The sequence below is a fragment of the Cibotium barometz genome, chromosome 57 (genome assembly GCF_041138505.1).
Source record: "Cibotium barometz isolate CiBa-2024 chromosome 57, ASM4113850v1, whole genome shotgun sequence".
Classification (NCBI taxonomy): domain Eukaryota; kingdom Viridiplantae; phylum Streptophyta; class Polypodiopsida; order Cyatheales; family Cibotiaceae; genus Cibotium; species Cibotium barometz.
Genome location: NC_141102.1, coordinates 34,955,846 through 34,972,727, shown reverse-complemented (window position 1 = coordinate 34,972,727; position 16,882 = coordinate 34,955,846). Strand labels below are relative to the sequence as shown.

The 16,882-nt window shown below is 45.3% G+C and overlaps 1 protein-coding gene across 4 annotated transcripts in view; it reads left to right on the top strand.

Annotated features, from left to right (window-relative positions):
- The window catches only part of LOC147606693 (LIMR family protein Os06g0128200-like), a 52,701-nt gene that overhangs the window by 24,417 nt on the left and 11,402 nt on the right, over window positions 1-16,882 (top strand). The window lies entirely within an intron of this gene.

Genomic DNA, 16,882 nt, shown 5'->3' with positions numbered 1-16,882 from the left:
CATCACCAGTTTCTTCCGGACCCAAGAGGTGGAGGACACCAACATAGTGGATCTTGTGGACCCTCCACGAGCTGCTCTGGACCTACCTCGCCCGAGAGGAGTTACCTCGGACCGAGCCTCTGCACTTCAGCATGCCCGACACCTTCGACCCCCCCGTCGGCCACGATCACCTCATCAGCTGCTGCAGATCCAGGACATGCTCCACTGCCATCGAGCTACCTTTCCACGTGACATAGCTGAGGGAGACCTCTCGGCCATACTCATCAGCCCCATGCTTGATATTTTGGAGAGTGGTATACCATCTACTTGGAGCTGATGTCGCTCCCATGTTTTTATGTTTTTTATGTTTTTTATGTTCTTAGTATTCCATGATGAGTTTCCGTGGACAGTTTTGTATCACCCCAGTGAGATAGCTATGTTTATGTTTTCTTTCTGTTTTATTTTCCATTCCATGATGAGATATGCCATGGACATTATTGTATCACTTTGTCATAGGCCCATTGGGTCTTTAGTAGACGCTTAATATATCTTTCTTTCTCTCTCTCTCGCTTTGTGTCCCCCCCCCCACCCCAAGAAACGCATTGTGTTTTTCTCCAATTGAATGGAGGAACTTGGTTTTTTGGGTTATGGGGGGATTCTTGATTTAACCAATAAGTAGTCTTCTCGAGGACAAAGATGCTTTTGGGTGCTGATGACATGAGTGAGGATGTCATAGCACGCAGTCATAGACTCTCATGGAGTCAAGATTGCACTTTTGTTTTTATTGATTTTGTGCAAGAAAGGGGAATGGCTGCACTTAACCGGAGTACCACGGTTTGCACTTACACACATAGCTTCTCAAGAGAGAGAGCTCACCATGAAAGCTTGCTCTAGGCAAGAAGATGACCAAAATGGTAATATGCAAAAAGATATACAACTTGTCCCAAAAAGTGACTTATCCTCCATCTATTTGCTTTTTCAAGGCACTCATGGATAGATGGATTCAAGCCATGCTCCCCTTTGGCCTCTTCACCTATGCTAAAGGTATCCTCTCCACAATCTAGATTCTATGAACTTGAAATAACGAATTGTAGATTGCTTGGAGATGAGTAGAGTCACTTACAATATAGGCATTTATACAACATGCCAATCCAATCCAAAAATCATTACAAGAGTTTAATGTCAATGAAGAGGATAGCTTGGTTCAATGTAGTGTAGCTTCTCCCATAAGATCACATCAATACATCAAGTCAAGCCACCCATATATATCTTCATCACAACATTAGCATGTGTACTTGCATTCAATTGAGAAAGTCCAAGCTGTAATAGCATCCCTTGACTCATTGGTATGTCCAATAGCATTGAATCTTCACCATCATGGTTATAGATGGTAAGAATACACATGCAATGACTCAAGTGTGCTCCCAAATGTAGCCAATGCTCACAAGTAGCCACTAATGATGCGTTAAGATAATCCAAGCTTGCATCATTGTAGACTTGGCCACTAGTGAAGCATTCAAGTGATGTAATTAACCATTGATGTCACTAATGATGTGAATAAGGCATCCATTCTTCAAGAAGTTAGGGTTTAATGATGAGGCCTCATAATCTTGACTTCTTTGCAAAAGCGAAACATCATGAGCTTATTTTGTATCATAGAAAGGTAATGGAAAGGTAATAAGCTTCATCCAAGGCAATAAGGCAATCATTACCTCCGTTTTGTGAAGAAATTCCCCAAACTTTACAAGCTATGTCGAGGCTTTTTGCATCATGTGATTAATAAGCATTGTAATCATGGGATTAAGCCTCATTAAGGACCATGTGATTAATAGACATTGTAATCATGTGATTAATAAGCATCATTAAGGACCATGTGTAACCCTAGGGCTTCCCACACATAAAAGAAAAGCTAGCTAATCTTGGAATTAACCAAGCATATGATGATTAGTGAACATGATTAGAGCATGTAATGTGCATTAATGACTTAATAGAGAAGCAAATGCATCAAAGTGAATAGAAGGCAGCTCCATGAGCCAAAAAGTAGCTTAATCATGGTGTTTAGGGTTTGAGGAGAACACCCGTGAAGGAGGTGGTAAAGGAGGTGGTAGCAGGTGCAGTCACGAACCATGAAGGAGGCGGCAGCAGCGATCACGAAGTGGCCTTGAAGACGAATACAACAGCCGATGCACTCATAATGGAGTTACACACATAGCTTCTCAAGAGGGAGAGCTCACCATGAAAGCTTGCTCTAGGCAACAAGATGACCAAAATGGTAATATGTCGAAAAGATAGGCTCTGATACCAATGCAAGAAAGGGGAATGGGTGCACTCAATTGGAGTACCACAGTTTGCACTCATAATGGAGTTGCACACATAGCTTCTCAAGAGGGAGAGCTCGTTAGAATGCACAGCGGAAATGTGAGACAACTGCTGTAGAGAGCAAAACATAGATGAGAGAGGGAGAGAGAAGCTGTATAAACTCTGCTATATACAGTAGATCCGATACACATAATACAAAAGGTCTGGAGGCAAGGCCATCTATATATATGGCCCTAGGTTGCTTGTCATGACCCTGTGAAAGTGGAACAGCACAAGTGTGGGCATGGTGGTCGGTGAGCAAGATAACTATTTCATGATTCATACTTGGGTGCCCGGACAAATAGTAATATGTGTGGACATCCCCAAGTGTGAAGGGGGACCAAGGGATTTAATATTTATAATGTTTTAACCTTGGGTGGCCCCTAGGCATAAGTGGCCCTTAGAAACTTTAATAAACTTTAAAAAGGGGCCTAAGATATTTATGGAGGGAGGGCTACTCCACTTTTGGAGTACACGCCTCCTTTCCATCTCTCTCTCTTTCTCTCTCACTTGCTTTTTGGAGAGGAGGAATCGGCTGGCTGGCTGGCTGGCTGGCTGCGTGGAGAGAGATTGGTACAAGTTGGTTGGCTGCGTAGAGAGAAGCCGTACAGTACAGCAGCAGCAAGACGTCTATTACAGGCTGGTACAGGCTGCAGGTACACATTGGTACGACAGGTACGGGTGCTGCAGGTACAGGCTATTGCGACGGCTGTGCAGGCAGCGCATCAAATAGGCGGCAGTGTTGACCTGTACGGACAGGTGCAGGCGGGTAATGACAGCCCTGTCCAGCAGGTACAGACGGGTACAGTTCAGTCCCGCACAGCTGGTATAGGCGGTGGCGCTTCATAAGGGTAGAGGCGGCGCATCAAAAGGACAGTTGCAAGTACAGTTTTGAGGCGGCTGCAGGGGGAAAAGTACAGACAGGTACACACGTGTGTTGCAAGTACAAACCTGTACGGACAGGTGCACACGTGTGTTGCAGAGTTGCTGATACAGGCGGCTGCCAGTACAGACTGGTACGGTCAATCCCTCCGGTGCAGAACTGTGCATAACAGTTGGTAAACTCTGAACATATCTTTCTTTCTTTCCACTGGCTTATGTTTGCTGCAGAGTTGTTTCTTCTGGCCCTTTGTGAGAGGAGGGTATGGTAGTTTGAAGGGTGGAAGCAGAGTTGGACAGTGGATTTGTATTTAGGCTGAGTTTGAAGCCATGAACATGGAACAGCCAAATGCGTGCTCAAGGCTGCCCTGTTGTATTGTCTTGGTTGATTAGAGGAAACCACAGTGTGTTGCTTTTGTGGGACAGATCTGTATGTGAATCCTCTATGCTAAGAGGTCTTGAGGGCTGCCAGATTGGACATGCAGGTTTACTTTCCCTGACTGGCTTTGTTGTACTCAGTTAAACTTTCCATTGAATTTGAATAAAGAAATACCGAAAGGGGCGCCAAGCTTTGGGGCCAACAGGTGTCGTTTTCCTTTTTGTTTTGGAGCATCTAGCTCCTGTTCATTTGTTATTTGTCTGGACTACATTTGGAAAGGTGATTGCTAGTCTACCGCACTTTGGTTTCTACCAGAGGTCGGTTTCAAGGTTCCGTTGCCGGGACCCATCATCAACTTTCTTAAGGGGGTGAGCTCGTGGTTGTCTCGAGGAAAGTCATTGCTGAAAAATTCAGCAACATGTCTGACACAGAAGATGAATATTTTTATGATGAAGAGGAAGAGCAAGAGGCCTCTCTTGAGAGAAATGAATCTGAGGATATTCTTGCAGGAGAACGGGCTGCAATAGATGCACAATATGAGGATGTAACACAGCCAGAAGACATGCCTAGTAAAGAGGAAGATGATGCTCAGTTTAAAAAATCGTTTGGCAGGTGTAATGGATGTGTTTATGCAGCTCACTCAAAGTGAGAAGTTTGCTGAATTTATGAGATCCCGTTCTGAGCCTGAAAAGAAGAAGAAAGTGCGTTCTAAGAACCCACCTCAGGGCAATAGTGGTGCCTTCCCATAGGATCCATCTTTTGGACAGTTTCCGAACATGCAACATACTTTTGGTGCCAACTCACAGAGTTTCTTTTTCGGACAGCCATCTATTGCACAACAGTCTATGCATCCAGGCTATTTTGGTGGTGGCTCTGTGTTCCAATCCATGACTGGGGGTTATCCTCAGGGAGGCATGGGTATTCCAGGGAATTTTGGAGCTAGTTTTCAGCCTGGTATGCAAGGGAATATGTATGGTGGTATGCAGTCCGAAATGCGAGGAAACATGTTTGGGGGCATGCAGCCCGGAATGCAAGGAAACATGTATGGGGGCATGCAGCCCGGTATGCATAGTGGTATGTTTGGGCTGGAATGTATGGAATGCCAGGTGTGGGAACTGGCAATGTTGATTCTATGATGGGCATGAATGCTGGGGGTAGCAATCTTGTGAAGCCACTTCCTTATGATAATCTAACGCCTATGGGTAAGGCGAAGGATTATAAGGAAGGGGGAGCTGCAGTGAAATTTGACACGTTCAGTGGGGCCAAAGATAAGCTAAAGGCACTTACCTTTTTACAACAGTTTGATGCTGCTTTTTCTGGTGGAAATTACACGGAATCCTCTAAGGTGAGAAAAGATGCGACTTTTCTCAAGGGCAATGCATTGCAGTGGTGGTCCACTCTTCTTTTACAGGGCATAGCACCATCTACTTGGATACAGTTTAAGCAGGTGTTCTCTTCCGTATGGCTCACATCTACTTTTGAGGTGGATGTAATGACAGCATGGCACAAGTTGGATGCATCAAAGTGTGAAAATCTTGAGGATTATAATAAGAAGTTTTGGGAAGCTTTACTCCCAGTTACTTCCTATCGTGCAGTGCCTTTGTCTGAGCAAGTGGAGAAGTATTGTTGTGGGCTGCCCAAGGAAGTGCGTGACTATTGCATAAAGACTCGAGTAACAAATATGTCACAGATGATAGAGAATGCTATGACAGCAAATGCGTTACTCACTGGGGTCTCATCTGGATTTAAAGGAAGTAAAAGCTCAAGCAAGAAATCTGAAAAGTTAGGGCATGCTTCGCGTGATGCAAAAGGGTCTACAGAGAAGCGGTATAAGAAGTTACCAATGCCCAAGAGAACTCCTGAGGAGAGACAGGCTTTGATGGATGCTCGGAAATGTTTTTACTGTACAGAGGAGGGACATATGTCTTTTAACTGTCCCAAGCGTAAGTCCCAAAAGGACTCTGACACTAAAGGGGAGCCCAAGTCTAAGAAACCAAAACCTTCTGCAGGGTTAGTTCCTGATCTTGTTGGGGAACAGCCAGGTGGTGAAGAGACTGAGTTTTGCAGGGCATGGGGCAAAGTGAGATCAAAATGCCTTGATTTTCTTTGACACAGGTGCTAGAGCCAACTTTATTTCACCGGATTTGGCTGGCCGATTGGGGATCCGTGCAGAGGAGATGGGGCCTTTGTATGAGGCTAATCTGGCTTGTCCTGGGTATGCAGAACCCGTTACTCCTATTATTGGGAAGCTCAGGCTTCATGTGCAGGGTTATGTGGACAGTGAGGAGTTCTTCATCATGCCACTTGATGGATGTGATGTTTTGTTGCGTATGCCATGGTGCCATAGAGTACATGCGGTGGTGGATACATACAACAGGAAGATTACTTTGACTCATAGAGAGAAAGAGCATATTTTGGATGTAAAGCTTAAAGGGGAATCTGTTTCTATTGTATCAGCTTCGCCAATTTCATTAGTTCTGAAAAAGCATCTTTTCGCGTACTTGATTTTTGTAAAGGATGCAAAAGATGATGAGTCTAAATCTAATTTGTCTATGTTAGATAAAGACAGGACTGATTTCTTGCGTGAGTTCCAAGATTATTTTTCCGAGTCATTGCCAAGAGAACTTCCTCCGGAAAGGCCAGAAGATCATGCTATTGATCTAATTCCGGGGAGTACTCCACCAAATAGACCGCCGTAGCGCGTTAGTGCAGCCCAACAAGAAGAAATTATGAGTCAGGTACAGGAGTTGTTGAATAAAGGGTTGCTCTAGCCTAGCTCATCACCCTTTTGCTCACCTGTACTCTTAGCGCAAAAGAAAGATGGTTCTTGGCGCATGTGTATAGATTACAGGGCGCTAAACAAGAATACCATCAAGAATCGATTCCCTATTCCGAGGATCGATGACATATTGGACCGCTTACAAGGCTCAACAGTCTTTAGTCGGATAGACTTGAAAAGCGGGTATCATCAGATACACATTAGACCCGAGGATGTGCATAAGACAGCATTTCGGACCACTTTTGGACTATATGAGTTCTTAGTTATGCCCTTTGGTTTGACAAATGCTCCTGCCACATTTAACAGGATGATGGACAGGATTTTCTAGCCTCATAGAGTGTTTGTGGGCACATTCTTTGATGATATGATTGTGCATTCACACACTGAGGAGGAGCATAGGAAGCATTTGGCCATTGTGTTTGAAGAACTCCGGAAGCATAGGCTGGCCATTAATGGCAAGAAGAGTGAGTTCTTCTTGGAAGAGATACACTTCTTGGGGCATATTGTGTCTACGCATGGAGTCCGTATGGATCCTTCGAAAGTGGAAGCAATTCTTAATTGGCCAGATTTGAGGACCGTGCATGATGTACGCAGCTTTTTGGGATTGTGTTCCTACTACGGGCGGTACATACGGTATTTTGCTGAGATTGCTTCGTCCCTTCATGCCTTAACAAAGAAGGCAACTCTGTTTAGATGGGCTGATCAGGAAATTACAGCCTTTAAAAAGCTTAAAGAAAAGCTTACTTCGGATCCCGTATTGGTATTACCGGATCTCCGAAAGGCTTTTGTTGTCCAGTGTGATGCATGTGGAAACAGCATTGAGACAATTTTCATGCAGGAAGGACATGTGATAGCCTATGAGAGTCGTATATTGCAGAATGCCGAGAAGCATTTGTAGGTTTATGAGAAAGAGATGTTGGCTGTAATTCATGCTCTTTCTACATGGAAACATTATATGCTTGGGGCTGATTTCACTGTGCAGACTGATCATGAGACCTTGCGTTATTTCCTCACGCAAACTAAACTTTCTGAGAAGCATATGCGATGGGCCAATTTTTTTGTCTCTGTTTCACTTCCAGATTGTGCATGTGGAAGGCATAAAGAATGTTGTGGCAGATGCTTTGTCACGCAAGCCACAGGTCTCAGCAGTTTCACTTGCTTATCATCATGAGCTTGATGAGATGAAAGAGCAGTATGCCCATGATGAGGATTTTGGAAGGCTCTATGATCAGATGTCTGAGGGTCTGCGGCATGATCATTATACTCTCAGGGATGGTTTTTTGTTGATGCATGGTAGATTGTGTGTTACCAAGCAATTACGACTCAAGGTTATGATTGAAAGTCATGCTCCACCGTATGCAGGTCACAGAGGTATTGACGCCACGGTAAAAGCAGTTGAGACTTTCTTTTATTGGTCGACCTTGAGAAGAGATGTTGATGCTTTTGTTAGGCAATGCATCGTATGTCAGAAGGTGAAGTTTGACTGTCAAAAGACACCAGGGTTACTTCAGCCTTTACCTATTCGAGATAGACCATGGGAGAGCATTGCCATGGATTTTATATTTGATCTTCCACGGACACAAACGGGGAATGATGGCATTTGGACTATCATATGCAGGTTCAGTAAGCAGGCTCATTTCATTCCCGTGCGTAAGATGATCAATGTTGATCATATGGTGAAGTTGTTCATGGCGAACATCTTCAAGTATCATGGCTTGCCTTTATCTATCATCAGTGACCGTGATCCACGGATGACGAGTTTATTCTGGAGAGGGTTGTTTGACAACATGGGTACAACTCTCAAGTTTTCATCTTCGTTTCATCCACAAACAGATGGTCAATCGGAAGAGGCTAATTCTACAGTGTTAGATCTTTTTAAGTGTTATGTGTCAGAGCACAAGCAACAATGGGAAAAGTATCTTCCTTTGGTGGAGTTTGCTTATAACAACACCGTCCATACCTCGACGGGCAAGGCGCCTTTTGAGATTGTGGAAGGAGGGAAGAAGGTACCACCTATTTTGCACACAAAGGATAAGATCTTTGAGACTGATCAGTATGTGGAGAACATGGATGAAGCTTATCGGAGAATTAAGTTGACACCCCAGAAAACTCAGCAAAAGCAAAAGAAAGCAGCAGACCGTCACAGACGTGCATTAGAGTTTGCATTGGGTGATTGGGTTCTTTTGCGATTTGAAAAAGCTAGGCTCAAGAAAATGAAGGGTAAAGAGCGCTTATTCCCTAAGTTGAGCATGCGCTATTATGGACCTTTTCAGGTATTGGAAAAGATTGGTGAGGTGGCCTATCGCTTGAAGCTACCAGATCACTGGAGGATTCACAATGCATTTCATGTGAGTCTACTTAGACCTTTCCATGGGGATGTGCTTGAGGATGTATCAGATGAGGCTCAGCCGGAAGTTGTGAAGTTCAAGAACTACTCACCGATGGATGCGAAGTGGATGGAGGAAGGTGACTTAGCAGATTCACCTCAGGCTTTGCAGCTTTATCTCGATGCCTTTGAGTTGGAGCCGACTCTTGTTATGGCTCATTCAGGTTCAGCATGGGTATGCATGGCTTAGAGAGATTGGGACGCTGATCTTGCCATATTGTACATTTCACTTTGGATATTTTGCTATATCACCAGATTGCAATCGAGGACACTTGCCATTTTTCAAGAGGGGGGTATGTCATGACCCTGTGAAAGTGGAACAGCACAAGTGTGGGCATGGTGGTCGGTGAGCAAGATAACTATTTCATGATTCATACTTGGGTGCCCGGACAAATAGTAATATGTGTGGACATCCCCAAGTGTGAAGGGGGACCAAGGGATTTAATATTTATAATGTTTTAACCTTGGGTGGCCCCTAGGCATAAGTGGCCCTTAGAAACTTTAATAAACTTTAAAAAGGGGCCTAAGATATTTATGGAGGGAGGGCTACTCCACTTTTAGAGTACACGCCTCCTTTCCATCTCTCTCTTTCTCTCTCTCACTTGCTTTTTGGAGAGGAGGAATCGGCTGGCTGGCTGGCTGGCTGCGTGGAGAGAGATTGGTACAAGTCGGTTGGCTGCGTAGAGAGAAGCCGTACAGTACAGCAGCAGCAAGACGTCTATTACAGGCTGGTACAGGCTGCAGGTACACACTGGTACGATAGGTACGGGTGCTGCAGGTACAGGCTATTGCAGGCGGCTGCAGGGCGACTGCTGTGCAGGCAGCGCATCAAATAGGCGGCTGCAGGTGTGGACCTGTACGGACAGGTGCAGGCGGGTAATGACAGCCCTGTCCAGCAGGTACAGACGGGTACAGTTCATTCCCGTATAGCTGGTACAGGTGGTGGCGCTTCACAAGGGTAAAGGCGGCGCATCAAAAGGACAGTTGTAGGCGGCGCATCACCAGGGTACATGCGGCGCATCAAAAGGACAGCTGCAAGTACAGTTCTGAGGCGGCTGCAAGGGGAAAAGTACATACAGGTACACACGTGTGCTGCAAGTACAAACCTGTACGGACAAGTGCACACATGTGTTGCAGAGTTGCTGATACAGGCGGCTGCTAGTACAGACTGGTACGGTCAATCCCTCCGGTGCAGAACTGCACATAACAGTTGGTAAACTCTGAACATATCTTTCTTTCTTTCCAATGGCTTATGTCTGCTGCAGAGTTGTTTCTACTGGCCCTTTGAGGGGTATGGCAGTTTGAAGGGTGGAAGCAGAGTTGGACAGTGGATTTGTATTTAGGCTGAGTTTGAAGCCATGAACATGGAACAGCTAGATGCGTGCTCAAGGCTGCCCTGTTGTATTGTCTTGGTTGATTAGAGGAAACCACAGTGTGTTGCTTTTGTGGGACAGATCTGTATGTGAATCCTCTATGCTAAGAGGTCTTGAGGGCTGCCAGATTGGACATGCAGGTTTACTTTCCCTGACTGGCTTTGTTGTACTCAGTTAAACTTTCCATTGAATTTGAATAAAGAAATACCGAAGGGGGCGCCAAGCTTTGGGGCCAACAGGTGTCGTTTTCCTTTTTGTTCTGGAGCATCTAGCTCCTGTTCATTTGTTATTTGTCTGGACTACATTTGGAAAGGTGACTGCTAGTCTACCGCACTTTGGTTTCTACCAGAGGCCAGTTTCATTGCTGGTCGGCCAGCCCAAAACAGGGCAACATCAGCCCCAACTGCTGACGACTAGAAAAAAATAGTAGTCGGCCAGCACTGAAAAAAGTTGAGTAGCAACACGTCCCTTCGGCCAGCAGAAGACAACAACCGACAGCAAAAACAGCCCTCCCGCATCCAGCAAAACTGGGAAAACACCATGGAAAGTGGGAAAAAATGGAGACACACCTAACTGGGCGGGCACACCCACAACAGAGGCCCTAGTGTGTAATGTACAGACAGGAGATGACTGCTAACACCCCTTCTTAGCTCCTGGATGTGGAACCAACCCCAGTGAGCTAGAGTGCTATCGGAGCAGAGCGTGAGGTAGAGACTTCGTGAAGAGGTCCACCGCATTGTCCTCCGTCAAACAATAAACAAGCAAAATGTCACTAGCCAAAATCTTCTCACGAACAAAGTGATATTGTATCTCTATGTGCTCGGTCCGGGCATGGAAGACCGGGTTCCGAGCAATAGCGATACAGCTCTGGTTATTGCACTAGATGACCGTGGGCTCCTTTTGTGGAAACCCAATCTCGCCAAGCAACCTCCGTAGCCGCATAACCTCGCAAGTAGCACCACAAGCAGCCCAATACTCTGCACTGTAGACGACAAGGCAATAGTTGGTTGCCTCTTGCTGCTCCATGAAATAGCTCCTGAACCGAGGGTAAAACCATAGCTTGTTGTAGATCTCCTCGTGTCTGGATCTCCTCCCCAATCTGAGTCACTCCAGCCTTGGAGTCGGACTCCATCCGTCATTCCCTCTCTAGTGTCATAGAAGAGTCCAAGATTCTTCGTACCTTGCAGATACCACAAGATCCGCAACCTTGCGTCCCAATGAGTCTTCAAAGGCATCTGCATGAATGAGCTCAACAGCCCCACAGGAAAGCTCAAGTCCAATCTGGTGTTCAACAACCAAATCAATGAACCAACAAGCTTCCGATACAGAGAGGTAGCAACTGGCTCACAAGGATTATTTACTGTAAGCTTAGTGTTTGGGTCCATCGATGAAGTGATAGACTTGCAGTTCTCCATCCCAAAGGCCTCAAGCAACTCATGAACATACCGCTGCTGAGAGACAAAGAATCCCCTCTGGGTTTGCCAAATCTCCAATCCCAAGAAGAAGTGGAGTAAGCCTAAGTCGGTCATCTCAAACTCCTTTGACAAGGCAACCTTCCTCACTGCTATGTGCTCCACATGACCGCTAGTGACAATGAGATCATCCACATAAAGGATAATTAACGTGACCAAACCGCGTTCCTGAAAGAGATACAAGTTAGGATCTGCAACTGTTCTCTGAAATCCTATCCGTAGAAAGAAGGAATCAATCTTCTGATTCCAAGCCCTCGGAGCCTGCTTAAGACCATACAAGGCCTTCCGCAACCTGTAAACCATCCCCTTTGATCTTGGAACCTCAAAGCCTGGAGGCTGCTCAACATACATCTCCTCCTGCAAGTCACCATTAAGGAATGCGGATTTCACATCCGATATACGGGCCATCGCTGAGAAGAGGTAAGGGCAAGAACAGTCCGAATTGTGGTCATCCTCGTTGTCGCTGCAAAGGTATTCTCATAGTCGATGCAAGGCCGCTGAGAATAACCCTTAGCCACAAGTCTAGCTTTGTGCTTGTCCACTGACCCATCAGACGTATACTTGGTCTTAAAGACCCACTTGACACCAATGACTGACCGTTTTGACGGCCTCGGAACCAACTCCCAAGTTTTATTCTTCTCTATGGCATCTAGTTCCACTTGCATGGCTTTCCTCCAAGTCTCTTGAGAAAGAGCTTCCTTCACGGAAGTGGGCTTTGTCCCACGTGATACGAGACATCGAAGCATAGTTTACCTGTAATAAGAGCTTCATTGAATGGCTTTTGTCATGAACTCTGTGCGATCTTAGAGGTCCGTCCTCTGTGGTCCACTCAGAGGGAAGCTCCATAACACCTGACTCCCGACCGAAGGGTGTCTAACAACCACCTTGGTACTCGAACAGAACGTGGAGCCTGCTGCTGCTGCTGCTGGGGCTCATCTCCAGCCGCGGGCTCAACCTCTACAACTGACTGAGGCTGTCTAGCTGGAACAATAGACTGGGAATTGTCACCATTTGGCCACCCGAATGGTTCACTCTTGCTTTCACACTATGTACATATTGGATTGGTGTCCATGGCTTATGGAATGTGTCTATGCATGTGATTGACACGTGTCATGCTGTATAGTTGGATATGATATTCCGCTGGGACTTGACGTTATCATGCCCAGAATATCTGGAGGACTTAGCTTTCCGCTGGGAATTGTGCCTTTGTGTACATGCCCGGAAACGCCTGGAGGATTGGCTTTCCACTGGGTCTGGTATCGCATATACTTGCCTGGAAACGCCTTGTCTTATATGGTTTCATGAACGGAAATTGCTCATGCCAATGCTGCATTGCATAGCATCTTTATGTGCTTGCCTGCAAATGAAATTGCATGCTGTTTTCATGCCTGCATGACCTATGTGTAGTTTTGGGCTAGGGGACGCCCGCCCGTGAACCGTGCGTGTGAAACTGTCTGCTGACATGGTTGGTGGCATGTGAACAGGTGGTAAGTATTACCCAATCTAGGCTCAAATAGCCCTTAGGACTTAGCCAATATTTATAAATGAGTGCGTTCCCACTTCATTAAAGTTTGGGCGCCCAAAAGTCACTTATAAATTATAACCGCTTCCAAGTTCACACTCACTGAAGTCCCGAGGCGGACAAGACTCAATGTCCAGGACCTGATCCTCCCTTTTTACTCATAAATGGGCATCTCCCCATGTCCCCTCACCTGATTGGACCCCAATTCACTTACTTATTAAGAGAAAATTCGTGTTTTCTCTTCATGAGGATTTTTGGAGGCTGAAAACTCTGTTTTTCCACCATTTTTCTCCATTTCCAAGCTCTCCATAGCCATACCCAACTTGCTAGGGTGTTTTCCAAGCTTCCAAGAGTGTTTCCAAGTGCTAATCACTCTCCTACGCACTCCCAATGACTGAAATTCAGCAAAATAGCTCTCATTTTTGTTGTAATTTCTAGTCTTTTTGTTGAAAAACCCTAATTTCAGCCTTCCTTTCTCAAGTTGAATCATAGGGGAAGCTTTCCCAGGGTTCCCTTCATCCTCTTGAAGACTTTTGTCGCGAAGGATTGCGGCAAATCGAAAATATCAACACTTCTAAAGCTTCCAACGCGAAGGCTTCCGCTTGCAACAACTTCTATGAAGATTGGTAAGCTTATTGGACAATGTGTTGTCATTACTTATTCAGTAGAAGGGCAGGACTCCTTGTTTAGCCGCCCTGTGTAGTATTTCTCTTGTCCTATGTGCTCTTGAAGATGTTGCTACCTTGCTTGGTAGAACATAGAGCCAATGGTAGAGAATATGGGCACTGAAGTCGGGCCGGGCATCAAGGCAGCTCCTTGGTGATCTACATCGACATACCATTGTTTTCTAAATGTTGAATTTCATATGCATTGGCATGGAGGATTTGGCAATGGATGCCCGTGAAGCTATGTATTGAATTTCTCCAATAGTAATACAATTTACTCAAGGGAGGGGTCGGTCGTTCTGGCTCATTGTGTGTCTCTTGTCATTTCAGCAATTTACTTCTTGTATATGAGCAAGTGTCCTTCAAATCTTAGTGTATATAAGTGTATTGATTAGCATTGTGTTCAACCAAGTTACAGGAATCATCCTCAGACTCATCTGGGTCTCCAAGATGTGGCGGCTCATCAACAGTGGAAGTTGGAACATGCTCATTAAAGACAACATCTCTGCTGACAACAACCTCGTTCTGCTTTGGGTCATACAACCTGTAGCCTTTGGAAAGAGAGTTATATCCCATAAATACAAGCGTCTGGGACTTTGAGTCAAGCTTCCCCCTTTGCTTCTTTGGAATGTGAACATAGGCATCACTCCCAAACACACGAAAATGGGAGACATCTGGCTTCCTGCCAAAATAAGCCTCAAATATAGTCATCTTTGGTATTGAAGTCGTCGGAGATCGGTTGAGCATATGGACAGTTGTAGCCACAGCCTCTCCCCAAAGTGGACGAGAAAGATCATGATGCTTCAGCATCGTCCTCGCCAACTCCACCACAGTCCGGTTCTTTCGCTCAACCACTCCATTCTCTGAAGGTGAATGTGTATTGGCTAGCTCTCGCTTAATGCCATGTTCCACACAAAACCGCACAAACGCATTAGAAGAGAACTCTCCTCCTTTGTTAGCCCGAAGAGTCTTTATCTGCAATCCAAACTACTCCTCCACCTTGAACCGAGTAAAAGCTTGGTCCTTCTGGGAAAGGTAATAAACCCATGTGAATCTGCTACAATTATCAACAAGCAGCATAAAGTACAAAGAACCTCCCAAGGATGGGGTCTGCATAGGTCCATATAAGTCAGTGTGTACCAACTCCAAAGGTTTCGAAGCCCGCCTAGAAGCCTGCTTCGGAAAAGATTCCCTGTGCTGCTTACCACGAATGCAAGAACTACAGCGTCCTTGCTTGTTGCCAACATCTGGCAAGCCATCCACCAATTGGTCCCAGAAAACCCACGACAATGCATCCACATTCAAGTGGCCAAAACGGAAGTGCCACAAGTCACCGATCTGAGTGCCTGTCAGAGAAAAGAGTGCAGAGAGTTTGTAGATACCGTTCTTCACTCCACCTTCCCATACAACCTGGCCTGTTTCTTTGTCCCGTAGAGCAACAGAATGCTCCTCAAAATCCACCTGGAAGCTAGTCTTGCAAATCTCATGCACTGACTATAGATGAAAACCACGTGCGGGGACGTAAAGAACACAAGAGGAATGCTTCCCCCCTTTGCCATCGGGAATGATCTCCATCTTGCACTCACTGTGAATCCGTATAGTGGAATTGTCGCCAATGAAAATGCGACCCGACTGCCGTTTAAGATCCTATAAAAAACTCTCAGAAAGGAGTAATGTGCCTGGAAGCACCACTATCGAGAATCCACTCCCGAGTATCCCTGGCGGTGAAACCAACTGCGTCCCCGCTCGAAGAAGATGAAGCATCTGTGTCCATAATCTCCAAGTGCACAAAGGCTGGAGTCTTTGTAGCTGAAGCTACAGAATCAGCACTCTTCGCAGTACTCCGCTTAGGACATTTTCTCCAATAGTGGCCTTTCTCGCCACAACTGTACAGGTCCGCTCGGCCTTCAATTTATAACGGTTTGAGTCGGGCTTCTTCTCACAAGTCCTGCAGAAGACAACAGCTGACAGCAAAAACAGCCCTCCCACATCCAGCAATACTGGGAAAGCACCATGGAAAGTGGTGAAAAATGGAGACAGCCAGGCACACCCACAACAAAGGAGCTAGTGTGTAATGTACAAATAGGAGATGACTGCTAACAGAGCTCAACATGAAAGCTTGCTCTAGGCAAGAAGATGACCAAAATGGTAATATGTCAAAAACTGTTCCAAAAGTGGCTTATATAGTCACTTACTCCTAGGACCTTTCACACATGGGCTGCCCATAAACCCAAGTCCTATAGCATGTGCTTAGGCCCTCATCCCACATGTGCATGTGCAATACATCCAAGCACATAATTTCCTACGTTACATTTTGGGAAATTTAATAAACTTTTTCATGGTATGTATTGGTAAGTCTTAGAGCACATATCCAATGGGTGTGTAGCCTAGTGGTGTGGGTTTGTGACTGGGAGGGGCAGGTCCCGAGTTCAATCCCTGCAAGCTCCTTGGCGGCATCTAGGCCATTATGCAGCCACAATTATATCACCTTCAGGTGAGAGACTAAGCTGCCTTTGGGTGGGCACTTAAGTCGCTATGATAAGAGAGAGAGAGAGAGAGAGAGAGAGTCTCAATGGTGCAAAAAAACTAGGATTAGAGAAACTTGACCCATTGAAATCAAGGTGATCTCTGCTTATGCTTAACAAAACCAACGTCTCGAACAGCAGCAGCACTCACACTATCCAAAGAAGTAAGTCTGTTTTCTATGTTGATTCCTCACCACCGTCATTATGACATTGTTCTTTAAGAGGTTATTTTCTATAACTCATTCTATGAATATATATTGTGCAAGATCCACAGCAATGGAAGAACTAACATTCTATTCATATTGGAAAATTATGTCGTTGAAAAAGTGCTTATTAGGACAGAAAGATGCTGAACCATTGGTTGATTTGTTTAGTCAATATGTATATCCTTCAACACTTATTGTTTGGTCCACAGACTACCATCCAACGCATCATTTTGAAGGCTTTTTAACTCGAGAATATGCACTTAAGAAATGAGAATGAACTTATATCAAGTTCTAATCTTAGCAAGTCATATTTTCTAGATTGCCACATTTGAAAATGAACAAGATATTGAAAGGCTCGG